The following is a 22,384-nucleotide window of genomic DNA, read 5'->3' as shown; positions in this document are numbered from 1 at the left end:
CAACAAAGGACAGTATATGCTGTCGGACAACCATGCGGACACTGCGAACACCGTTCTCAACGTCATAATAATAAGCTGAAGACCATTTATCTTTTACGACCGAAAGCACTGTACCATACGGAAGTAAACTACAATAAATAGTTTTATTACGTACTTCGAATGGCAGGTTAAACACGCGAACAGTGCGTATACCATAACCCGCGTTCGATAGCACAACATCACTAATTGTAACGTCAAGGTGCTTAATTTTACGTACACCACCATTCACATTGGCTAGAGAATCACACATATCTGAAGATGACAGTTTGAGAAATAACGAGTTAAGGAACACGACAAGTTGAACGCCTACAAATCCTGTCGTTGCACCACGCACTGTTCTACGACAATTCACGAAACAGACGCTCACGCCTTGTTGTGCCGTTTTCTTTGCGGGCAATGAGTGCAGCTGTCTACGACACAGGCAACATTACACGTTTGGCACCTGTGGGTTTGGAACCCACGCCTCCGAAGAGACTGGTGCCTGATACCAGCGCCTTAGACCGCTCGGCCACGCTACCTACACAACACGCGCGTCACAAGAGCTGCGTCCTACCCCACGAGAACACACCGCATCGGCACAAAAATGAGACGTCAAAATTGGCAACGGTGGGATTCGAACCCACGCCTCCGAAGAGACTGGTGCCTAAAACCAGCGTCTTAGACCGCTCGGCCACGTTACCGTTGCAGCAGCACCGGCAAAACGTTTCATTTGTACTACAAAGGTCACTTCGAAATGGAAGTATCTTGGCAATCGCCGTGCCATGTCCATTGGAAGCATCTCTTTAGGCCGTCCACAACAAGAAAATGCCGTGCCCGCCGTATGGTAGCGACGCCACTTGTCTGTAGCTGTCGCAGTTAAGGAGACAGCATCAAGAGACGTTTTCGTGCCGTGACCATGTTTCGAAACCTGGGCTTTCCGTAACCACTAAAGTATCATAGCTGTACCTGTCAGGCGGAGCTAGAATGTTCCATGTAACAGACATATGTGAGCTCAAGAAGATAGCACTTGTGATGAAGTGGTAGTACGGACTGCGGCCTGCGGAACACGAGTGAAAAACCAAGGAAGCACTGTGATTTCGGGTACTCGTGCACTATCGTCAATGCAATGGCAGCAAGGAAAAACTTTCAAAAATTGCCGTGACCAGGATTCGAACCTGGGTTATTGCGGCCACAACGCAATGTCCTAACCACTAGACGATCACGGCCATGGCCACGGAGGCGCCCACGGAAGCAGCTGGCTGGAATGCAAGTGTCGATACACAGCAAAGCCTAGGCCAAGGTGTACGCCACAGCAGTGGCAGACACGATCTCCATCACATGCATGCGAGCAAATGAACGTGCCTGCGCTGTCAGTACACTAACTACAGTGGTTAGCTGCATCCACCTCCGTGGCAATGTGTTGCAGACCTCCAAGCCTCTTGACAACAGGTACCGGTATGTGGCTGGATAACAAGTGGATAGACGCCGCATCTCTCTCGCCGTCAGGTGTTGCAACGAATCATACTTAACGTGGCTTTGTGCACGCGTCAGCGTAGCGTCAGTCGAGCAAAGTCAAGACAAGTCGCATAAGAGGAGCAACAAAAACGCGCACTTCCGGTACCGGGAATCGAACCCGGGCCTCCTGGGTGAGAGCCAGGTATCCTAGCCACTAGACCACACCGGATAACGACGGCAGCGCTCCTCCAGCGAACGCAGCAGCAACCCACGGTTAATCGACGACAAGTGTAAAAAAATCCACTCTCGCGCGTTATAGAGCGGCGTGCTCCGGACGCATTTCGTGGAGACGAACGCCAGCAATGATGAGAGCAAAAGGCGCCTACAAATCCTGTCGTTGCACCACGCACTGTTCTACGACAATTCACGAAACAGACGCTCACGCCTTGTTGTGCCGTTTTCTTTGCGGGCAAAGAGTGCAGCTGTCTACGACACAGGCTACATTACACGTTTGGCACCTGTGGGTTTGGAACCCACGCCTCCGAAGAGACTGGTGCCTGATACCAGCGCCTGAGACCGCTCGGCCACGCTACCTACACAACACGCGCGTCACAAGAGCTGCGTCCTACCCCACGAGAACACACCGCATCGGCACAAAAATGAGATGTCAAAATTGGCAACGGTGGGATTCGAACCCACGCCTCCGAAGAGACTGGTGCCTAAAACCAGCGCCTTAGACCGCTCGGCCACGTTACCGTTGCAGCAGCACCGGCAAAACGTTTCATTTGTACTACAAAGGTCACTTCGAAATGGAAGTATCTTGGCAATCGCCGTGCCATGTCCACTGGAAGCATCTCTTTAGGCCGTCCACAACAAGAAAATGCCGTGCCCGCCGTATGGTAGCGACGCCACTTGTCTGTAGCTGTCGCAGTTAAGGAGACAGCATCAAGAGACGTTTTCGTGCCGTGACCATGTTTCGAAACCTGGGCTTTCCGTAACCACTAAAGTATCATAGCTGTACCTGTCAGGCGGAGCTAGAATGTTCCATGTAACAGACATATGTGAGCTCAAGAAGATTGCACTTGTGATGAAGTGGTAGTACGGACTGCGGCCTGCGGAACACGAGTGAAAAACCAAGGAAGCACTGTGATTTCGGGTACTCGTGCACTATCGTCAATGCAATGGCAGCAAGGAAAAACTTTCAAAAATTGCCGTGACCAGGATTCGAACCTGGGTTATTGCGGCCACAACGCAATGTCCTAACCACTAGACGATCACGGCCATGGCCACGGAGGCGCCCACGGAAGCAGCTGGCTGGAATGCAAGTGTCGATACACAGCAAAGCCTAGGCCAAGGTGTACGCCACAGCAGTGGCAGACACGATCTCCATCACATGCATGCGAGCAAATGAACGTGCCTGCGCTGTCAGTACACTAACTACAGTGGTTAGCTGCATCCACCTCCGTGGCAATGTGTTGCAGACCTCCAAGCCTCTTGACAACAGGTACCGGTATGTGGCTGGATAACAAGTGGATAGACGCCGCATCTCTCTCGCCGTCAGGTGTTGCAACGAATCATACTTAACGTGGCTTTGTGCACGCGTCAGCGTAGCGTCAGTCGAGCAAAGTCAAGACAAGTCGCATAAGAGGAGCAACAAAAACGCGCACTTCCGGTACCGGGAATCGAACCCGGGCCTCCTGGGTGAGAGCCAGGTATCCTAGCCACTATACCACACCGGATAACGACGGCAGCGCTCCTCCAGCGAACGCAGCAGCAACCCACGGTTAATCGACGACAAGTGTAAAAAAATCCACTCTCGCGCGTTATAGAGCGGCGTGCTCCGGACGCATTTCGTGGAGACGAACGCCAGCAATGATGAGAGCAAAAGGCGCCTACAAATCCTGTCGTTGCACCACGCACTGTTCTACGACAATTCACGAAACAGACGCTCACGCCTTGTTGTGCCGTTTTCTTTGCGGGCAAAGAGTGCAGCTGTCTACGACACAGGCTACATTACACGTTTGGCACCTGTGGGTTTGGAACCCACGCCTCCGAAGAGACTGGTGCCTGATACCAGCGCCTGAGACCGCTCGGCCACGCTACCTACACAACACGCGCGTCACAAGAGCTGCGTCCTACCCCACGAGAACACACCGCATCGGCACAAAAATGAGACGTCAAAATTGGCAACGGTGGGATTCGAACCCACGCCTCCGAAGAGACTGGTGCCTAAAACCAGCGCCTTAGACCGCTCGGCCACGTTACCGTTGCAGCAGCACCGGCAAAACGTTTCATTTGTACTACAAAGGTCACTTCGAAATGGAAGTATCTTGGCAATCGCCGTGCCATGTCCACTGGAAGCATCTCTTTAGGCCGTCCACAACAAGAAAATGCCGTGCCCGCCGTATGGTAGGGACGCCACTTGTCTGTAGCTGTCGCAGTTAAGGAGACAGCATCAAGAGACGTTTTCGTGCCGTGACCATGTTTCGAAACCTGGGCTTTCCGTAACCACTAAAGTATCATAGCTGTACCTGTCAGGCGGAGCTAGAATGTTCCATGTAACAGACATATGTGAGCTCAAGAAGATTGCACTTGTGATGAAGTGGTAGTACGGACTGCGGCCTGCGGAACACGAGTGAAAAACCAAGGAAGCACTGTGATTTCGGGTACTCGTGCACTATCGTCAATGCAATGGCAGCAAGGAAAAACTTTCAAAAATTGCCGTGACCAGGATTCGAACCTGGGTTATTGCGGCCACAACGCAATGTCCTAACCACTAGACGATCACGGCCATGGCCACGGAGGCGCCCACGGAAGCAGCTGGCTGGAATGCAAGTGTCGATACACAGCAAAGCCTAGGCCAAGGTGTACGCCACAGCAGTGGCAGACACGATCTCCATCACATGCATGCGAGCAAATGAACGTGCCTGCGCTGTCAGTACACTAACTACAGTGGTTAGCTGCATCCACCTCCGTGGCAATGTGTTGCAGACCTCCAAGCCTCTTGACAACAGGTACCGGTATGTGGCTGGATAACAAGTGGATAGACGCCGCATCTCTCTCGCCGTCAGGTGTTGCAACGAATCATACTTAACGTGGCTTTGTGCACGCGTCAGCGTAGCGTCAGTCGAGCAAAGTCAAGACAAGTCGCATAAGAGGAGCAACAAAAACGCGCACTTCCGGTACCGGGAATCGAACCCGGGCCTCCTGGGTGAGAGCCAGGTATCCTAGCCACTAGACCACACCGGATAACGACGGCAGCGCTCCTCCAGCGAACGCAGCAGCAACCCACGGTTAATCGACGACAAGTGTAAAAAAATCCACTCTCGCGCGTTATAGAGCGGCGTGCTCCGGACGCATTTCGTGGAGACGAACGCCAGCAATGATGAGAGCAAAAGGCGCCTACAAATCCTGTCGTTGCACCACGCACTGTTCTACGACAATTCACGAAACAGACGCTCACGCCTTGTTGTGCCGTTTTCTTTGCGGGCAAAGAGTGCAGCTGTCTACGACACAGGCTACATTACACGTTTGGCACCTGTGGGTTTGGAACCCACGCCTCCGAAGAGACTGGTGCCTGATACCAGCGCCTGAGACCGCTCGGCCACGCTACCTACACAACACGCGCGTCACAAGAGCTGCGTCCTACCCCACGAGAACACACCGCATCGGCACAAAAATGAGACGTCAAAATTGGCAACGGTGGGATTCGAACCCACGCCTCCGAAGAGACTGGTGCCTAAAACCAGCGCCTTAGACCGCTCGGCCACGTTACCGTTGCAGCAGCACCGGCAAAACGTTTCATTTGTACTACAAAGGTCACTTCGAAATGGAAGTATCTTGGCAATCGCCGTGCCATGTCCACTGGAAGCATCTCTTTAGGCCGTCCACAACAAGAAAATGCCGTGCCCGCCGTATGGTAGCGACGCCACTTGTCTGTAGCTGTCGCAGTTAAGGAGACAGCATCAAGAGACGTTTTCGTGCCGTGACCATGTTTCGAAACCTGGGCTTTCCGTAACCACTAAAGTATCATAGCTGTACCTGTCGGGCGGAGCTAGAATGTTCCATGTAACAGACATATGTGAGCTCAAGAAGGTTGCACTTGTGATGAAGTGGTAGTACGGACTGCGGCCTGCGGAACACGAGTGAAAAACCAAGGAAGCACTGTGATTTCGGGTACTCGTGCACTATCGTCAATGCAACGGCAGCAAGGAGAAACTTTCAAAAATTGCCGTGACCAGGATTCGAACCTGGGTTATTGCGGCCACAACGCAATGTCCTAACCACTAGACGATCACGGCCATGGCCACGGAGGCGCCCACGGAAGCAGCTGGCTGGAATGCAAGTGTCGATACACAGCAAAGCCTAAGCCTAGGCCAAGGTGTACGCCACAGCAGTGGCAGACACGGTCTCCATCACATGCATGCGAGCAAATGAACGTGCCTGCACTGTCAGTACACTAACTACAGTGGTTAGCTGCATCCACCTCCGTGGCAATGTGTTGCAGACCTCCAAGCCTCTTGACAACAGGTACCGGTATGTGGCTGGATAACAAGTGGATAGACGCCGCATCTCTCTCGCCGTCAGGTGTTGCAACGAATCATACTTAACGTGGCTTTGTGCACGCGTCAGCGTAGCGTCAGTCGAGCAAAGTCGAGACAAGTCGCATAAGAGGAGCAACAAAAACGCGCACTTCCGGTACCGGGAATCGAACCCGGGCCTCCTGGGTGAGAGCCAGGTATCCTAGCCACTAGACCACACCGGATAACGACGGCAGCGCTCCTCCAGCGAACGCAGCAGCAACCCACGGTTAATCGACGACAAGTGTAAAAAAATCCACTCTCGCGCGTTATAGAGCGGCGTGCTCCGGACGCATTTCGTGGAGACGAACGCCAGCAATGATGAGAGCAAAAGGCGCCTACAAATCCTGTCGTTGCACCACGCACTGTTCTACGACAATTCACGAAACACACGCTCACGCCTTGTTGTGCCGTTTTCTTTGCGGGCAAAGAGTGCAGCTGTCTACGACACAGGCTACATTACACGTTTGGCACCTGTGGGTTTGGAACCCACGCCTCCGAAGAGACTGGTGCCTGATACCAGCGCCTGAGACCGCTCGGCCACGCTACCTACACAACACGCGCGTCACAAGAGCTGCGTCCTACCCCACGAGAACACACCGCATCGGCACAAAAATGAGACGTCAAAATTGGCAACGGTGGGATTCGAACCCACGCCTCCGAAGAGACTGGTGCCTAAAACCAGCGCCTTAGACCGCTCGGCCACGTTACCGTTGCAGCAGCACCGGCAAAACGTTTCATTTGTACTACAAAGGTCACTTCGAAATGGAAGTATCTTGGCAATCGCCGTGCCATGTCCACTGGAAGCATCTCTTTAGGCCGTCCACAACAAGAAAATGCCGTGCCCGCCGTATGGTAGCGACGCCACTTGTCTGTAGCTGTCGCAGTTAAGGAGACAGCATCAAGAGACGTTTTCGTGCCGTGACCATGTTTCGAAACCTGGGCTTTCCGTAACCACTAAAGTATCATAGCTGTACCTGTCAGGCGGAGCTAGAATGTTCCATGTAACAGACATATGTGAGCTCAAGAAGATTGCACTTGTGATGAAGTGGTAGTACGGACTGCGGCCTGCGGAACACGAGTGAAAAACCAAGGAAGCACTGTGATTTCGGGTACTCGTGCACTATCGTCAATGCAATGGCAGCAAGGAAAAACTTTCAAAAATTGCCGTGACCAGGATTCGAACCTGGGTTATTGCGGCCACAACGCAATGTCCTAACCACTAGACGATCACGGCCATGGCCACGGAGGCGCCCACGGAAGCAGCTGGCTGGAATGCAAGTGTCGATACACAGCAAAGCCTAGGCCAAGGTGTACGCCACAGCAGTGGCAGACACGATCTCCATCACATGCATGCGAGCAAATGAACGTGCCTGCGCTGTCAGTACACTAACTACAGTGGTTAGCTGCATCCACCTCCGTGGCAATGTGTTGCAGACCTCCAAGCCTCTTGACAACAGGTACCGGTATGTGGCTGGATAACAAGTGGATAGACGCCGCATCTCTCTCGCCGTCAGGTGTTGCAACGAATCATACTTAACGTGGCTTTGTGCACGCGTCAGCGTAGCGTCAGTCGAGCAAAGTCAAGACAAGTCGCATAAGAGGAGCAACAAAAACGCGCACTTCCGGTACCGGGAATCGAACCCGGGCCTCCTGGGTGAGAGCCAGGTATCCTAGCCACTAGACCACACCGGATAACGACGGCAGCGCTCCTCCAGCGAACGCAGCAGCAACCCACGGTTAATCGACGACAAGTGTAAAAAAATCCACTCTCGCGCGTTATAGAGCGGCGTGCTCCGGACGCATTTCGTGGAGACGAACGCCAGCAATGATGAGAGCAAAAGGCGCCTACAAATCCTGTCGTTGCACCACGCACTGTTCTACGACAATTCACGAAACAGACGCTCACGCCTTGTTGTGCCGTTTTCTTTGCGGGCAAAGAGTGCAGCTGTCTACGACACAGGCTACATTACACGTTTGGCACCTGTGGGTTTGGAACCCACGCCTCCGAAGAGACTGGTGCCTGATACCAGCGCCTGAGACCGCTCGGCCACGCTACCTACACAACACGCGCGTCACAAGAGCTGCGTCCTACCCCACGAGAACACACCGCATCGGCACAAAAATGAGACGTCAAAATTGGCAACGGTGGGATTCGAACCCACGCCTCCGAAGAGACTGGTGCCTAAAACCAGCGCCTTAGACCGCTCGGCCACGTTACCGTTGCAGCAGCACCGGCAAAACGTTTCATTTGTACTACAAAGGTCACTTCGAAATGGAAGTATCTTGGCAATCGCCGTGCCATGTCCACTGGAAGCATCTCTTTAGGCCGTCCACAACAAGAAAATGCCGTGCCCGCCGTATGGTAGCGACGCCACTTGTCTGTAGCTGTCGCAGTTAAGGAGACAGCATCAAGAGACGTTTTCGTGCCGTGACCATGTTTCGAAACCTGGGCTTTCCGTAACCACTAAAGTATCATAGCTGTACCTGTCAGGCGGAGCTAGAATGTTCCATGTAACAGACATATGTGAGCTCAAGAAGATTGCACTTGTGATGAAGTGGTAGTACGGACTGCGGCCTGCGGAACACGAGTGAAAAACCAACGAAGCACTGTGATTTCGGGTACTCGTGCACTATCGTCAATGCAATGGCAGCAAGGAAAAACTTTCAAAAATTGCCGTGACCAGGATTCGAACCTGGGTTATTGCGGCCACAACGCAATGTCCTAACCACTAGACGATCACGGCCATGGCCACGGAGGCGCCCACGGAAGCAGCTGGCTGGAATGCAAGTGTCGATACACAGCAAAGCCTAGGCCAAGGTGTACGCCACAGCAGTGGCAGACACGATCTCCATCACATGCATGCGAGCAAATGAACGTGCCTGCGCTGTCAGTACACTAACTACAGTGGTTAGCTGCATCCACCTCCGTGGCAATGTGTTGCAGACCTCCAAGCCTCTTGACAACAGGTACCGGTATGTGGCTGGATAACAAGTGGATAGACGCCGCATCACTCTCGCCGTCAGGTGTTGCAACGAATCATACTTAACGTGGCTTTGTGCACGCGTCAGCGTAGCGTCAGTCGAGCAAAGTCGAGACAAGTCGCATAAGAGGAGCAACAAAAACGCGCACTTCCGGTACCGGGAATCGAACCCGGGCCTCCTGGGTGAGAGCCAGGTATCCTAGCCACTAGACCACACCGGATAACGACGGCAGCGCTCCTCCAGCGAACGCAGCAGCAACCCACGGTTAATCGACGACAAGTGTAAAAAAATCCACTCTCGCGCGTTATAGAGCGGCGTGCTCCGGACGCATTTCGTGGAGACGAACGCCAGCAATGATGAGAGCAAAAGGCGCCTACAAATCCTGTCGTTGCACCACGCACTGTTCTACGACAATTCACGAAACAGACGCTCACGCCTTGTTGTGCCGTTTTCTTTGCGGGCAAAGAGTGCAGCTGTCTACGACACAGGCTACATTACACGTTTGGCACCTGTGGGTTTGGAACCCACGCCTCCGAAGAGACTGGTGCCTGATACCAGCGCCTGAGACCGCTCGGCCACGCTACCTACACAACACGCGCGTCACAAGAGCTGCGTCCTACCCCACGAGAACACACCGCATCGGCACAAAAATGAGACGTCAAAATTGGCAACGGTGGGATTCGAACCCACGCCTCCGAAGAGACTGGTGCCTAAAACCAGCGCCTTAGACCGCTCGGCCACGTTACCGTTGCAGCAGCACCGGCAAAACGTTTCATTTGTACTACAAAGGTCACTTCGAAATGGAAGTATCTTGGCAATCGCCGTGCCATGTCCACTGGAAGCATCTCTTTAGGCCGTCCACAACAAGAAAATGCCGTGCCCGCCGTATGGTAGCGACGCCACTTGTCTGTAGCTGTCGCAGTTAAGGAGACAGCATCAAGAGACGTTTTCGTGCCGTGACCATGTTTCGAAACCTGGGCTTTCCGTAACCACTAAAGTATCATAGCTGTACCTGTCAGGCGGAGCTAGAATGTTCCATGTAACAGACATATGTGAGCTCAAGAAGATTGCACTTGTGATGAAGTGGTAGTACGGACTGCGGCCTGCGGAACACGAGTGAAAAACCAAGGAAGCACTGTGATTTCGGGTACTCGTGCACTATCGTCAATGCAATGGCAGCAAGGAAAAACTTTCAAAAATTGCCGTGACCAGGATTCGAACCTGGGTTATTGCGGCCACAACGCAATGTCCTAACCACTAGACGATCACGGCCATGGCCACGGAGGCGCCCAAGGAAGCAGCTGGCTGGAATGCAAGTGTCGATACACAGCAAAGCCTAGGCCAAGGTGTACGCCACAGCAGTGGCAGACACGATCTCCATCACATGCATGCGAGCAAATGAACGTGCCTGCGCTGTCAGTACACTAACTACAGTGGTTAGCTGCATCCACCTCCGTGGCAATGTGTTGCAGACCTCCAAGCCTCTTGACAACAGGTACCGGTATGTGGCTGGATAACAAGTGGATAGACGCCGCATCTCTCTCGCCGTCAGGTGTTGCAACGAATCATACTTAACGTGGCTTTGTGCACGCGTCAGCGTAGCGTCAGTCGAGCAAAGTCGAGACAAGTCGCATAAGAGGAGCAACAAAAACGCGCACTTCCGGTACCGGGAATCGAACCCGGGCCTCCTGGGTGAGAGCCAGGTATCCTAGCCACTAGACCACACCGGATAACGACGGCAGCGCTCCTCCAGCGAACGCAGCAGCAACCCACGGTTAATCGACGACAAGTGTAAAAAAATCCACTCTCGCGCGTTATAGAGCGGCGTGCTCCGGACGCATTTCGTGGAGACGAACGCCAGCAATGATGAGAGCAAAAGGCGCCTACAAATCCTGTCGTTGCACCACGCACTGTTCTACGACAATTCACGAAACAGACGCTCACGCCTTGTTGTGCCGTTTTCTTTGCGGGCAAAGAGTGCAGCTGTCTACGACACAGGCTACATTACACGTTTGGCACCTGTGGGTTTGGAACCCACGCCTCCGAAGAGACTGGTGCCTGATACCAGCGCCTGAGACCGCTCGGCCACGCTACCTACACAACACGCGCGTCACAAGAGCTGCGTCCTACCCCACGAGAACACACCGCATCGGCACAAAAATGAGACGTCAAAATTGGCAACGGTGGGATTCGAACCCACGCCTCCGAAGAGACTGGTGCCTAAAACCAGCGCCTTAGACCGCTCGGCCACGTTACCGTTGCAGCAGCACCGGCAAAACGTTTCATTTGTACTACAAAGGTCACTTCGAAATGGAAGTATCTTGGCAATCGCCGTGCCATGTCCACTGGAAGCATCTCTTTAGGCCGTCCACAACAAGAAAATGCCGTGCCCGCCGTATGGTAGCGACGCCACTTGTCTGTAGCTGTCGCAGTTAAGGAGACAGCATCAAGAGACGTTTTCGTGCCGTGACCATGTTTCGAAACCTGGGCTTTCCGTAACCACTAAAGTATCATAGCTGTACCTGTCAGGCGGAGCTAGAATGTTCCATGTAACAGACATATGTGAGCTCAAGAAGATTGCACTTGTGATGAAGTGGTAGTACGGACTGCGGCCTGCGGAACACGAGTGAAAAACCAAGGAAGCACTGTGATTTCGGGTACTCGTGCACTATCGTCAATGCAATGGCAGCAAGGAAAAACTTTCAAAAATTGCCGTGACCAGGATTCGAACCTGGGTTATTGCGGCCACAACGCAATGTCCTAACCACTAGACGATCACGGCCATGGCCACGGAGGCGCCCACGGAAGCAGCTGGCTGGAATGCAAGTGTCGATACACAGCAAAGCCTAGGCCAAGGTGTACGCCACAGCAGTGGCAGACACGATCTCCATCACATGCATGCGAGCAAATGAACGTGCCTGCGCTGTCAGTACACTAACTACAGTGGTTAGCTGCATCCACCTCCGTGGCAATGTGTTGCAGACCTCCAAGCCTCTTGACAACAGGTACCGGTATGTGGCTGGATAACAAGTGGATAGACGCCGCATCTCTCTCGCCGTCAGGTGTTGCAACGAATCATACTTAACGTGGCTTTGTGCACGCGTCAGCGTAGCGTCAGTCGAGCAAAGTCAAGACAAGTCGCATAAGAGGAGCAACAAAAACGCGCACTTCCGGTACCGGGAATCGAACCCGGGCCTCCTGGGTGAGAGCCAGGTATCCTAGCCACTAGACCACACCGGATAACGACGGCAGCGCTCCTCCAGCGAACGCAGCAGCAACCCACGGTTAATCGACGACAAGTGTAAAAAAATCCACTCTCGCGCGTTATAGAGCGGCGTGCTCCGGACGCATTTCGTGGAGACGAACGCCAGCAATGATGAGAGCAAAAGGCGCCTACAAATCCTGTCGTTGCACCACGCACTGTTCTACGACAATTCACGAAACAGACGCTCACGCCTTGTTGTGCCGTTTTCTTTGCGGGCAAAGAGTGCAGCTGTCTACGACACAGGCTACATTACACGTTTGGCACCTGTGGGTTTGGAACCCACGCCTCCGAAGAGACTGGTGCCTGATACCAGCGCCTGAGACCGCTCGGCCACGCTACCTACACAACACGCGCGTCACAAGAGCTGCGTCCTACCCCACGAGAACACACCGCATCGGCACAAAAATGAGACGTCAAAATTGGCAACGGTGGGATTCGAACCCACGCCTCCGAAGAGACTGGTGCCTAAAACCAGCGCCTTAGACCGCTCGGCCACGTTACCGTTGCAGCAGCACCGGCAAAACGTTTCATTTGTACTACAAAGGTCACTTCGAAATGGAAGTATCTTGGCAATCGCCGTGCCATGTCCACTGGAAGCATCTCTTTAGGCCGTCCACAACAAGAAAATGCCGTGCCCGCCGTATGGTAGCGACGCCACTTGTCTGTAGCTGTCGCAGTTAAGGAGACAGCATCAAGAGACGTTTTCGTGCCGTGACCATGTTTCGAAACCTGGGCTTTCCGTAACCACTAAAGTATCATAGCTGTACCTGTCAGGCGGAGCTAGAATGTTCCATGTAACAGACATATGTGAGCTCAAGAAGATTGCACTTGTGATGAAGTGGTAGTACGGACTGCGGCCTGCGGAACACGAGTGAAAAACCAAGGAAGCACTGTGATTTCGGGTACTCGTGCACTATCGTCAATGCAATGGCAGCAAGGAAAAACTTTCAAAAATTGCCGTGACCAGGATTCGAACCTGGGTTATTGCGGCCACAACGCAATGTCCTAACCACTAGACGATCACGGCCATGGCCACGGAGGCGCCCAAGGAAGCAGCTGGCTGGAATGCAAGTGTCGATACACAGCAAAGCCTAGGCCAAGGTGTACGCCACAGCAGTGGCAGACACGATCTCCATCACATGCATGCGAGCAAATGAACGTGCCTGCGCTGTCAGTACACTAACTACAGTGGTTAGCTGCATCCACCTCCGTGGCAATGTGTTGCAGACCTCCAAGCCTCTTGACAACAGGTACCGGTATGTGGCTGGATAACAAGTGGATAGACGCCGCATCTCTCTCGCCGTCAGGTGTTGCAACGAATCATACTTAACGTGGCTTTGTGCACGCGTCAGCGTAGCGTCAGTCGAGCAAAGTCGAGACAAGTCGCATAAGAGGAGCAACAAAAACGCGCACTTCCGGTACCGGGAATCGAACCCGGGCCTCCTGGGTGAGAGCCAGGTATCCTAGCCACTAGACCACACCGGATAACGACGGCAGCGCTCCTCCAGCGAACGCAGCAGCAACCCACGGTTAATCGACGACAAGTGTAAAAAAATCCACTCTCGCGCGTTATAGAGCGGCGTGCTCCGGACGCATTTCGTGGAGACGAACGCCAGCAATGATGAGAGCAAAAGGCGCCTACAAATCCTGTCGTTGCACCACGCACTGTTCTACGACAATTCACGAAACAGACGCTCACGCCTTGTTGTGCCGTTTTCTTTGCGGGCAAAGAGTGCAGCTGTCTACGACACAGGCTACATTACACGTTTGGCACCTGTGGGTTTGGAACCCACGCCTCCGAAGAGACTGGTGCCTGATACCAGCGCCTGAGACCGCTCGGCCACGCTACCTACACAACACGCGCGTCACAAGAGCTGCGTCCTACCCCACGAGAACACACCGCATCGGCACAAAAATGAGACGTCAAAATTGGCAACGGTGGGATTCGAACCCACGCCTCCGAAGAGACTGGTGCCTAAAACCAGCGCCTTAGACCGCTCGGCCACGTTACCGTTGCAGCAGCACCGGCAAAACGTTTCATTTGTACTACAAAGGTCACTTCGAAATGGAAGTATCTTGGCAATCGCCGTGCCATGTCCACTGGAAGCATCTCTTTAGGCCGTCCACAACAAGAAAATGCCGTGCCCGCCGTATGGTAGCGACGCCACTTGTCTGTAGCTGTCGCAGTTAAGGAGACAGCATCAAGAGACGTTTTCGTGCCGTGACCATGTTTCGAAACCTGGGCTTTCCGTAACCACTAAAGTATCATAGCTGTACCTGTCAGGCGGAGCTAGAATGTTCCATGTAACAGACATATGTGAGCTCAAGAAGATTGCACTTGTGATGAAGTGGTAGTACGGACTGCGGCCTGCGGAACACGAGTGAAAAACCAAGGAAGCACTGTGATTTCGGGTACTCGTGCACTATCGTCAATGCAATGGCAGCAAGGAAAAACTTTCAAAAATTGCCGTGACCAGGATTCGAACCTGGGTTATTGCGGCCACAACGCAATGTCCTAACCACTAGACGATCACGGCCATGGCCACGGAGGCGCCCACGGAAGCAGCTGGCTGGAATGCAAGTGTCGATACACAGCAAAGCCTAGGCCAAGGTGTACGCCACAGCAGTGGCAGACACGATCTCCATCACATGCATGCGAGCAAATGAACGTGCCTGCGCTGTCAGTACACTAACTACAGTGGTTAGCTGCATCCACCTCCGTGGCAATGTGTTGCAGACCTCCAAGCCTCTTGACAACAGGTACCGGTATGTGGCTGGATAACAAGTGGATAGACGCCGCATCTCTCTCGCCGTCAGGTGTTGCAACGAATCATACTTAACGTGGCTTTGTGCACGCGTCAGCGTAGCGTCAGTCGAGCAAAGTCAAGACAAGTCGCATAAGAGGAGCAACAAAAACGCGCACTTCCGGTACCGGGAATCGAACCCGGGCCTCCTGGGTGAGAGCCAGGTATCCTAGCCACTTTTTTTTTTTTTTTTTTTTTTTTTTTTTTTTTTTTTTTTTTTTAGGGCCTCCTTCCTCCCCTTCAGCCCCGCCTTGCGCTCGCCATAAATCGCCTTCGTCGGCGTCGGCTTCATCTGCCATGATTTCTGAATTACTTATTCTTCTGAACTATTCCGATTTCCAAACCAAGGATAATTTTTTTATAGAAAATGAAAAAGGAACTCTGGTCCGCTAGAAAAACAGAAGAAAATAAAATAGTCCTTGTCGTAACACTGTTCAGTATACGTCACTGTGACATTTGAAGAAGAAAAGAAAGAAAAACAAAGCAATGTAGAATGAAGGAAAGAAAAAAAATACTTCTTTCATCGAAGAACGACTTCTAAAAAATTCGCATATCGTTTCCTGTAATGTCTCGTCTGTGAAAGTATGTGAAACTGTAATGCCAGGTAAAGACAGAACGCCGCCTCACTCTTGGGTTCTTGCGTCTGTAAATAATGAACATAATGACCCTTCAACCAATTGACAGAGTTCCGTTTGGTGTTCGGGTACGGCACTGAATCCGGATACAGGAAATCTTCAGGTTTAATACAAAGCTGGGAAGTCCTCATAATCGTAGCCAGTTTTCGGCGAATGCATGGCCAAACTGCTTGGACAGTGGTGCACAGAAAACGATGTTCATCAGTATCAGGCAAGTTGCACGTTAGGCACAAAGGTGAGTCAGCCAAATGTAGAGCATGAAGTCGTGAATTGGTACTTATTTTACGGTTCACGACCCTGTACCAAGAGGCTTTCACTGACGTTGGTAAATCACGGCTATGTATGTTTTTCCATATCACTGGCCAGCGATGATTGGGGTATTTGTGTTCGATGTTGTTCCTGTTCTTGGTTGCCAGTAGTTTATTATAAACTAACTTCACCACGGAAAGCTCATTTTCTGGGAGAGTTGACCGTACGTAACTGAACTCAATGAAAAAGCTCTTAAAGTGAGTCAGCGCAGGCGGAATATGTTGAACAGAGACGGGAGGCTGCAGGCAGCCCGGCGCTATTTCGGTTAACAAGTGAGCCGTTAGACTGTTCGGTAACGACCTCCACCGTTTGTAGGTGGTGCATACGTACAAAGCTCGTGACTTGGAACGAACATCTGTTAAATTTAAGCCTCCATCGGTCGTGGAGAGAGTGAGCGTATCGTACTTGACTTTAAAAATGTGTCCACGTGTGACAAAATGGCCTAGAGCGGACATCATACGCTTCGCTGTCTCCTGTGGCATGGGCAGTACTTGTGCAACGTAGTTAATCTTTGAGGTGAGGTAGACATTAGCGAAGGTGACTTTCTGCAGTTCATCAAGGCTTCTTAGGTAGTGGGTCTGCATGCAAGCACGCATACTTGCCAGGAGATTCCTATAGTTCACCGCAATTGTGTGCTGTATGTTGCTTCTGTACTCAATACCAAGGCATTTCATTTTAGAAATTAGTTGCAACTGACCGTGATGGTGCAGCGAGATGCCGCGTCCTATGTTCATAATGCCAGATTTCCTGGCATTCAACTTCGCACCCGCAACAAGTTCGTAGTTTTTGACGATCTGAAGGGCTTCCTCGACTTCACCTTCGTCCATGACCAAAAATCCGACGTCATCCGCATATGCAGTACAAACAATCTTAATGCCGTGGATGGTTAATCCTTGTAGACGCTGTGTCAAGGTGACAAGCAAAGGCTCAATGGCAATGGCAAACAAGGCCATTGACATAGGGCATCCCTGTCGCACTGAATTAGTAATATTAATTGATGCGCTCAGCTGGCCATTCACCATGAGTCGAGTTACTCCTTTACGAAGGAGCTCATGTATAAGATTGATAAAACGTAGTGGAAATCCCATGGCATGCATCGTCCGGATGAGAAACTGATGGTTTACTCTGTCGAATGCCTTTGAAAAGTCAAGGGAAACTAGCGCACACCGTATCTTGCACGCATCTGCAATGGCTATAACGTCCCTGTATTGAGACAAATTTTGGAATATCGTCCTACCGACACCTACACTGGTCTGGTACTGACCAATGACAGTATTCATCAACATTTTCAATCTATTAGAAATAATACGTGCTAAAATTTTGTAGTCACTGTTCAGTAAAGTAAGCGGCCGAAAATCGTCAACAGAACTGCACATTGGGCGTTTAGGGATTAAAACCACGATGCCTTCCACGAGAGCCTGAGGAACATTAAAATCAGGCCGTAAAATTTCATTAAACATACTCAACAACTTGGGCTTTAATTTGTCGCAGAAAGTAAGATAAAATTCGGCAGTGAGACCGTCGGGTCCGGGCGATTTATTTTTCGGACTTCGTGATAGCGCAGAATCCATTTCGTCTTCATCAATTTCTCGCATGAGAGTTTCGACTTCAGCAGCACCCAAAGTCCTTTGCAAGTTATTGAGTAATTCATCGTGAGTTCCATCGTCGGTATGTGTCGTTGCCAGGAGATCTGCCAGGTGATTGTGAAGTGCGTTCCGTATGTCTTGTTGCCGCGTGAGCGCAACGCCTTCACTCAACTGAAGACGAGTTATTAATCTCCGCCGCCCCCTCTTATTTTCACGAATGACGTGAAACATGGATGTCATTTCGTCGTCTATCACATTCTGGGGCCTGGACCTTATTTGAAAGCCTTCTGCCTGCTGCCGCTGAAGTTTTAATAATTTTGCCTTAATTTTTTTAATCTGCATAAAATTTTCAGGTACAGTCACATCGGACTGGTAAAGCTCCCTGAGACAAGTAAAATAAAACTCAGACGTTTGCCGTTGCCACCAGGATTTGTCCCGAGCGTAGCGTTTAAACATTTTTGATAAAGTTGGTTTGGCATGTGTTATCCACCATTCAGTAACGGAGGCATACTGTGCAACCCGTCGTTCACATGCCTCCCATGTTTCGTTAAAGACACGGTGACAGTCAACATCGTTAAGGAGAGCATTGTTAAGTTTCCAGAAACCTCTGCCGCGAAATGTGCCTTGCTTGACCATGTTAACAGTACAAATATATGCGGCATGATCGGAAAAAATTGTGGGCCAAACTTCGGATTGGAGGACTTGAGTCTTCATACACGCCGATACATAGATTCTGTCTAGCCGGCTTGCAGAGTGGTTCGTGACATGAGTGAACCCAGGTGCCGCTCCGTGCGTATGCTCCCATGTGTCAATGAGGTTCATTTCTTGGACGATACGTTCTAGTTCTCCAGATTTGTTAAAATTAGGCGTCTGGTCTTTTGGACTTAAGACACAATTGAAGTCACCCGCAAAAATTATACGATCGTAGGTTCCCCTAAAAAGTGGGACTATGGCGCTTGTGAAGAACTCAGCCCTAGCACGCCTATTGCTACTGCCGGACGGGGCGTAAACATTGATTATGCGTGTCCGATGGAAAGTGACAGCGATCCCTCTATGATCAGGCAGTTTTTCTGCGTCGGTCGCTACAATCCCTTCTTTTAACAGAATCGCTGTCCCTAAATTCGCACCGCTCCCGGAATTGGAGAGAGTAGTATAACCAGTTATTCGGTCAAGTTCAATCGCAGCGACTTCTTGAAGTAACAGAATATCGATATCCGCTGCGTATACAAAATCTTGTAAATTACGGAGCCGCCAGTACGACTGTATCTTATTGATGTTTAACGTGGCAATTTTATAGGCTTGGGGCTCGTTCATGGGAGAAGGCACATACTATTAATTAAACAGTCTTAGAAGGATGGCTAACGAAATTGAGGCCAAGCGCGTCAGTCGGAGTTCCTGTAGTTCCCGGTACGGTTGGTGTATTCCGCTCTGTGGGGGGTGCCGAAGATTCCGTCTCAATGGTCCGCATGACAGCCGCATCATTGCTCGCATCCAATACTTCCATTTCCTGTGCCCAATTCCCAGTGAGAGTGGCCTCTGACAATAGCGATCCTGCGTTTCCTTGAGCGTGGGTATCCGGCAAAACGACTCTACTCGAGGTGTCACTATCTTCCACCCGTCGTGGATTCACAGGGGGAGACACTACAGGATCAATGTCCATTCGACCAGACGCAGGGAGACCAACTTCAGAGGGTTCAGAAGTGTTCTGACTCATTTGGCTGCTTATTCGTTTCGCTTTGTCGCGGAGCTGTGGGGCGAGCTGATTGGCTCCTTGATGTGCAAGTCTCCGCTTCTTTTTGGAAGGCTTCCTCTTAGGGTTCGAAGCATCATCAACATCCGAAGTGGACTGTTGACTCTGGGGTTGATCCGCCGGGAACACAGCGTCTGCTTCATCCTCAGTACCAGTGGCATCAACCACTGGGGAGTCATCCGTCGTTACCTCCATCTCTGAGTGTGGTAGCGGCGGTGACGCGTCAGCACTCGGTTCTTTGACGTTATCGGCCAAAACATCATTCAAACGAGGGGCATCTACAGGCGGGGTCGCGGGTGGAAGACCAGAAGCCGCGACAGCGTATGTCAGTGGCAGTGCCGTCGTCACAGGGGGGCTAGCGGCTTCACCGACAGGTATCTGTGTCACGCGTCTTTGTATACATTCAGAGCGCACGTGGCCGGGCGCACCACAGCCGGCACACGTTTTTGGCTGCCCATCATATATGACAATTCCGCGATGTCCACCTACGTAAATATATGAAGGTATGTGCTTCTGTAGATCGATCTTAACCTGCCTGACGCCGTTAAGCACCGGAAATTTGTGGGCTTTGGACCAACGCTCCGCAAAATTGTTAATGACCCTCCCGTAAGGTGTTAATGCAGAATTTATTTGCGCGGCTGATATTTCAAACGGGAGTTCGAAAATACGTGCCGTTCGGATGCCCAGTCCAGCATGCGTAATGCTGACGTCACTGACGGTACCATCGCTATGTTTAAACTTCAGTACACCTCCACTGGACTCCACAATTCTATCACACAGTTCAGAGGACGTTAATTTCACATAAACAACACTAGTCACGATAGAGAAATTTATCCCTACAATGTCATCAAAAGTAATCTTAGCTGTTTCCTCTAACCATGCTTCAACTTCAAACGAATTTGGTTTCGAAAAGTTCCTATCAAAGGTAAACTTCAAGGTATCTTTCCTGTTAGTCGGATTCATAATTCCATATCAGATCCTACAGAACGGAACGAATACTAATAAGCAGACGCTGTAAGCACGCGACTCACCGCCTGACGTAAACACTTCCTGCCGCAGCGCGCTGGCCCTGGAGGTCCGCTCACCACCGCTGCCGCAGGCAGACTGTCGTTCACTAGACCACACCGGATAACGACGGCAGCGCTCCTCCAGCGAACGCAGCAGCAACCCACGGTTAATCGACGACAAGTGTAAAAAAATCCACTCTCGCGCGTTATAGAGCGGCGTGCTCCGGACGCATTTCGTGGAGACGAACGCCAGCAATGATGAGAGCAAAAGGCGCCTACAAATCCTGTCGTTGCACCACGCACTGTTCTACGACAATTCACGAAACAGACGCTCACGCCTTGTTGTGCCGTTTTCTTTGCGGGCAAAGAGTGCAGCTGTCTACGACACAGGCTACATTACACGTTTGGCACCTGTGGGTTTGGAACCCACGCCTCCGAAGAGACTGGTGCCTGATACCAGCGCCTGAGACCGCTCGGCCACGCTACCTACACAACACGCGCGTCACAAGAGCTGCGTCCTACCCCACGAGAACACACCGCATCGGCACAAAAATGAGACGTCAAAATTGGCAACGGTGGGATTCGAACCCACGCCTCCGAAGAGACTGGTGCCTAAAACCAGCGCCTTAGACCGCTCGGCCACGTTACCGTTGCAGCAGCACCGGCAAAACGTTTCATTTGTACTACAAAGGTCACTTCGAAATGGAAGTATCTTGGCAATCGCCGTGCCATGTCCACTGGAAGCATCTCTTTAGGCCGTCCACAACAAGAAAATGCCGTGCCCGCCGTATGGTAGCGACGCCACTTGTCTGTAGCTGTCGCAGTTAAGGAGACAGCATCAAGAGACGTTTTCGTGCCGTGACCATGTTTCGAAACCTGGGCTTTCCGTAACCACTAAAGTATCATAGCTGTACCTGTCAGGCGGAGCTAGAATGTTCCATGTAACAGACATATGTGAGCTCAAGAAGATTGCACTTGTGATGAAGTGGTAGTACGGACTGCGGCCTGCGGAACACGAGTGAAAAACCAAGGAAGCACTGTGATTTCGGGTACTCGTGCACTATCGTCAATGCAATGGCAGCAAGGAAAAACTTTCAAAAATTGCCGTGACCAGGATTCGAACCTGGGTTATTGCGGCCACAACGCAATGTCCTAACCACTAGACGATCACGGCCATGGCCACGGAGGCGCCCAAGAAAGCAGCTGGCTGGAATGCAAGTGTCGATACACAGCAAAGCCTAGGCCAAGGTGTACGCCACAGCAGTGGCAGACACGATCTCCATCACATGCATGCGAGCAAATGAACGTGCCTGCGCTGTCAGTACACTAACTACAGTGGTTAGCTGCATCCACCTCCGTGGCAATGTGTTGCAGACCTCCAAGCCTCTTGACAACAGGTACCGGTATGTGGCTGGATAACAAGTGGATAGACGCCGCATCTCTCTCGCCGTCAGGTGTTGCAACGAATCATACTTAACGTGGCTTTGTGCACGCGTCAGCGTAGCGTCAGTCGAGCAAAGTCGAGACAAGTCGCATAAGAGGAGCAACAAAAACGCGCACTTCCGGTACCGGGAATCGAACCCGGGCCTCCTGGGTGAGAGCCAGGTATCCTAGCCACTAGACCACACCGGATAACGACGGCAGCGCTCCTCCAGCGAACGCAGCAGCAACCCACGGTTAATCGACGACAAGTGTAAAAAAATCCACTCTCGCGCGTTATAGAGCGGCGTGCTCCGGACGCATTTCGTGGAGACGAACGCCAGCAATGATGAGAGCAAAAGGCGCCTACAAATCCTGTCGTTGCACCACGCACTGTTCTACGACAATTCACGAAACAGACGCTCACGCCTTGTTGTGCCGTTTTCTTTGCGGGCAAAGAGTGCAGCTGTCTACGACACAGGCTACATTACACGTTTGGCACCTGTGGGTTTGGAACCCACGCCTCCGAAGAGACTGGTGCCTGATACCAGCGCCTGAGACCGCTCGGCCA

The 22,384-nt window shown here is 51.7% G+C and overlaps 32 non-coding genes across 32 annotated transcripts; all 32 read right to left on the bottom strand.

Moving 5' to 3' along the window:
* Positions 1-637: 637 nt before the first annotated feature.
* Trnal-uag (transfer RNA leucine (anticodon UAG)) lies at positions 638-719 on the bottom strand. Its single transcript has one exon. It is a non-coding gene; the product is annotated as a tRNA-Leu (tRNA).
* A 453-nt stretch (positions 720-1,172) lies between these two features.
* Trnah-gug (transfer RNA histidin (anticodon GUG)) lies at positions 1,173-1,244 on the bottom strand. The gene has a single exon. It is a non-coding gene; the product is annotated as a tRNA-His (tRNA).
* Positions 1,245-1,630: 386 nt separating this feature from the next.
* Trnae-cuc (transfer RNA glutamic acid (anticodon CUC)) lies at positions 1,631-1,702 on the bottom strand. Its single transcript has one exon. It is a non-coding gene; the product is annotated as a tRNA-Glu (tRNA).
* Positions 1,703-2,147: 445 nt separating this feature from the next.
* Trnal-uag (transfer RNA leucine (anticodon UAG)) lies at positions 2,148-2,229 on the bottom strand. The gene has a single exon. It is a non-coding gene; the product is annotated as a tRNA-Leu (tRNA).
* Positions 2,230-2,682: 453 nt separating this feature from the next.
* Trnah-gug (transfer RNA histidin (anticodon GUG)) lies at positions 2,683-2,754 on the bottom strand. The gene has a single exon. It is a non-coding gene; the product is annotated as a tRNA-His (tRNA).
* Positions 2,755-3,140: 386 nt separating this feature from the next.
* Trnae-cuc (transfer RNA glutamic acid (anticodon CUC)) lies at positions 3,141-3,212 on the bottom strand. Its single transcript has one exon. It is a non-coding gene; the product is annotated as a tRNA-Glu (tRNA).
* A 445-nt stretch (positions 3,213-3,657) lies between these two features.
* Positions 3,658-3,739, bottom strand: Trnal-uag (transfer RNA leucine (anticodon UAG)). The gene has a single exon. It is a non-coding gene; the product is annotated as a tRNA-Leu (tRNA).
* Positions 3,740-4,192: 453 nt separating this feature from the next.
* Positions 4,193-4,264, bottom strand: Trnah-gug (transfer RNA histidin (anticodon GUG)). The gene has a single exon. It is a non-coding gene; the product is annotated as a tRNA-His (tRNA).
* A 386-nt stretch (positions 4,265-4,650) lies between these two features.
* Trnae-cuc (transfer RNA glutamic acid (anticodon CUC)) lies at positions 4,651-4,722 on the bottom strand. The gene has a single exon. It is a non-coding gene; the product is annotated as a tRNA-Glu (tRNA).
* Positions 4,723-5,167: 445 nt separating this feature from the next.
* Trnal-uag (transfer RNA leucine (anticodon UAG)) lies at positions 5,168-5,249 on the bottom strand. The gene has a single exon. It is a non-coding gene; the product is annotated as a tRNA-Leu (tRNA).
* A 453-nt stretch (positions 5,250-5,702) lies between these two features.
* On the bottom strand, positions 5,703-5,774 carry Trnah-gug (transfer RNA histidin (anticodon GUG)). The gene has a single exon. It is a non-coding gene; the product is annotated as a tRNA-His (tRNA).
* Positions 5,775-6,166: 392 nt separating this feature from the next.
* On the bottom strand, positions 6,167-6,238 carry Trnae-cuc (transfer RNA glutamic acid (anticodon CUC)). The gene has a single exon. It is a non-coding gene; the product is annotated as a tRNA-Glu (tRNA).
* Positions 6,239-6,683: 445 nt separating this feature from the next.
* Trnal-uag (transfer RNA leucine (anticodon UAG)) lies at positions 6,684-6,765 on the bottom strand. Its single transcript has one exon. It is a non-coding gene; the product is annotated as a tRNA-Leu (tRNA).
* A 453-nt stretch (positions 6,766-7,218) lies between these two features.
* Trnah-gug (transfer RNA histidin (anticodon GUG)) lies at positions 7,219-7,290 on the bottom strand. The gene has a single exon. It is a non-coding gene; the product is annotated as a tRNA-His (tRNA).
* A 386-nt stretch (positions 7,291-7,676) lies between these two features.
* On the bottom strand, positions 7,677-7,748 carry Trnae-cuc (transfer RNA glutamic acid (anticodon CUC)). The gene has a single exon. It is a non-coding gene; the product is annotated as a tRNA-Glu (tRNA).
* Positions 7,749-8,193: 445 nt separating this feature from the next.
* On the bottom strand, positions 8,194-8,275 carry Trnal-uag (transfer RNA leucine (anticodon UAG)). Its single transcript has one exon. It is a non-coding gene; the product is annotated as a tRNA-Leu (tRNA).
* A 453-nt stretch (positions 8,276-8,728) lies between these two features.
* Positions 8,729-8,800, bottom strand: Trnah-gug (transfer RNA histidin (anticodon GUG)). Its single transcript has one exon. It is a non-coding gene; the product is annotated as a tRNA-His (tRNA).
* A 386-nt stretch (positions 8,801-9,186) lies between these two features.
* Positions 9,187-9,258, bottom strand: Trnae-cuc (transfer RNA glutamic acid (anticodon CUC)). Its single transcript has one exon. It is a non-coding gene; the product is annotated as a tRNA-Glu (tRNA).
* A 445-nt stretch (positions 9,259-9,703) lies between these two features.
* On the bottom strand, positions 9,704-9,785 carry Trnal-uag (transfer RNA leucine (anticodon UAG)). The gene has a single exon. It is a non-coding gene; the product is annotated as a tRNA-Leu (tRNA).
* A 453-nt stretch (positions 9,786-10,238) lies between these two features.
* Positions 10,239-10,310, bottom strand: Trnah-gug (transfer RNA histidin (anticodon GUG)). Its single transcript has one exon. It is a non-coding gene; the product is annotated as a tRNA-His (tRNA).
* Positions 10,311-10,696: 386 nt separating this feature from the next.
* Trnae-cuc (transfer RNA glutamic acid (anticodon CUC)) lies at positions 10,697-10,768 on the bottom strand. Its single transcript has one exon. It is a non-coding gene; the product is annotated as a tRNA-Glu (tRNA).
* Positions 10,769-11,213: 445 nt separating this feature from the next.
* Positions 11,214-11,295, bottom strand: Trnal-uag (transfer RNA leucine (anticodon UAG)). The gene has a single exon. It is a non-coding gene; the product is annotated as a tRNA-Leu (tRNA).
* Positions 11,296-11,748: 453 nt separating this feature from the next.
* Trnah-gug (transfer RNA histidin (anticodon GUG)) lies at positions 11,749-11,820 on the bottom strand. The gene has a single exon. It is a non-coding gene; the product is annotated as a tRNA-His (tRNA).
* Positions 11,821-12,206: 386 nt separating this feature from the next.
* Positions 12,207-12,278, bottom strand: Trnae-cuc (transfer RNA glutamic acid (anticodon CUC)). The gene has a single exon. It is a non-coding gene; the product is annotated as a tRNA-Glu (tRNA).
* Positions 12,279-12,723: 445 nt separating this feature from the next.
* Positions 12,724-12,805, bottom strand: Trnal-uag (transfer RNA leucine (anticodon UAG)). The gene has a single exon. It is a non-coding gene; the product is annotated as a tRNA-Leu (tRNA).
* Positions 12,806-13,258: 453 nt separating this feature from the next.
* Positions 13,259-13,330, bottom strand: Trnah-gug (transfer RNA histidin (anticodon GUG)). Its single transcript has one exon. It is a non-coding gene; the product is annotated as a tRNA-His (tRNA).
* A 386-nt stretch (positions 13,331-13,716) lies between these two features.
* Positions 13,717-13,788, bottom strand: Trnae-cuc (transfer RNA glutamic acid (anticodon CUC)). Its single transcript has one exon. It is a non-coding gene; the product is annotated as a tRNA-Glu (tRNA).
* A 445-nt stretch (positions 13,789-14,233) lies between these two features.
* On the bottom strand, positions 14,234-14,315 carry Trnal-uag (transfer RNA leucine (anticodon UAG)). Its single transcript has one exon. It is a non-coding gene; the product is annotated as a tRNA-Leu (tRNA).
* A 453-nt stretch (positions 14,316-14,768) lies between these two features.
* On the bottom strand, positions 14,769-14,840 carry Trnah-gug (transfer RNA histidin (anticodon GUG)). Its single transcript has one exon. It is a non-coding gene; the product is annotated as a tRNA-His (tRNA).
* Positions 14,841-20,961: 6,121 nt separating this feature from the next.
* Trnal-uag (transfer RNA leucine (anticodon UAG)) lies at positions 20,962-21,043 on the bottom strand. The gene has a single exon. It is a non-coding gene; the product is annotated as a tRNA-Leu (tRNA).
* Positions 21,044-21,496: 453 nt separating this feature from the next.
* Positions 21,497-21,568, bottom strand: Trnah-gug (transfer RNA histidin (anticodon GUG)). Its single transcript has one exon. It is a non-coding gene; the product is annotated as a tRNA-His (tRNA).
* A 386-nt stretch (positions 21,569-21,954) lies between these two features.
* Positions 21,955-22,026, bottom strand: Trnae-cuc (transfer RNA glutamic acid (anticodon CUC)). Its single transcript has one exon. It is a non-coding gene; the product is annotated as a tRNA-Glu (tRNA).
* Between the last annotated feature and the right edge of the window lie 358 nt (positions 22,027-22,384).

Source organism: Schistocerca gregaria, chromosome 1, assembly GCF_023897955.1.
Source record: "Schistocerca gregaria isolate iqSchGreg1 chromosome 1, iqSchGreg1.2, whole genome shotgun sequence".
NCBI lineage: Eukaryota > Metazoa > Arthropoda > Insecta > Orthoptera > Acrididae > Schistocerca > Schistocerca gregaria.
Note: the sequence above shows the minus strand (reverse complement) of the source record. Positions and strands in the feature narration are given on the sequence as shown.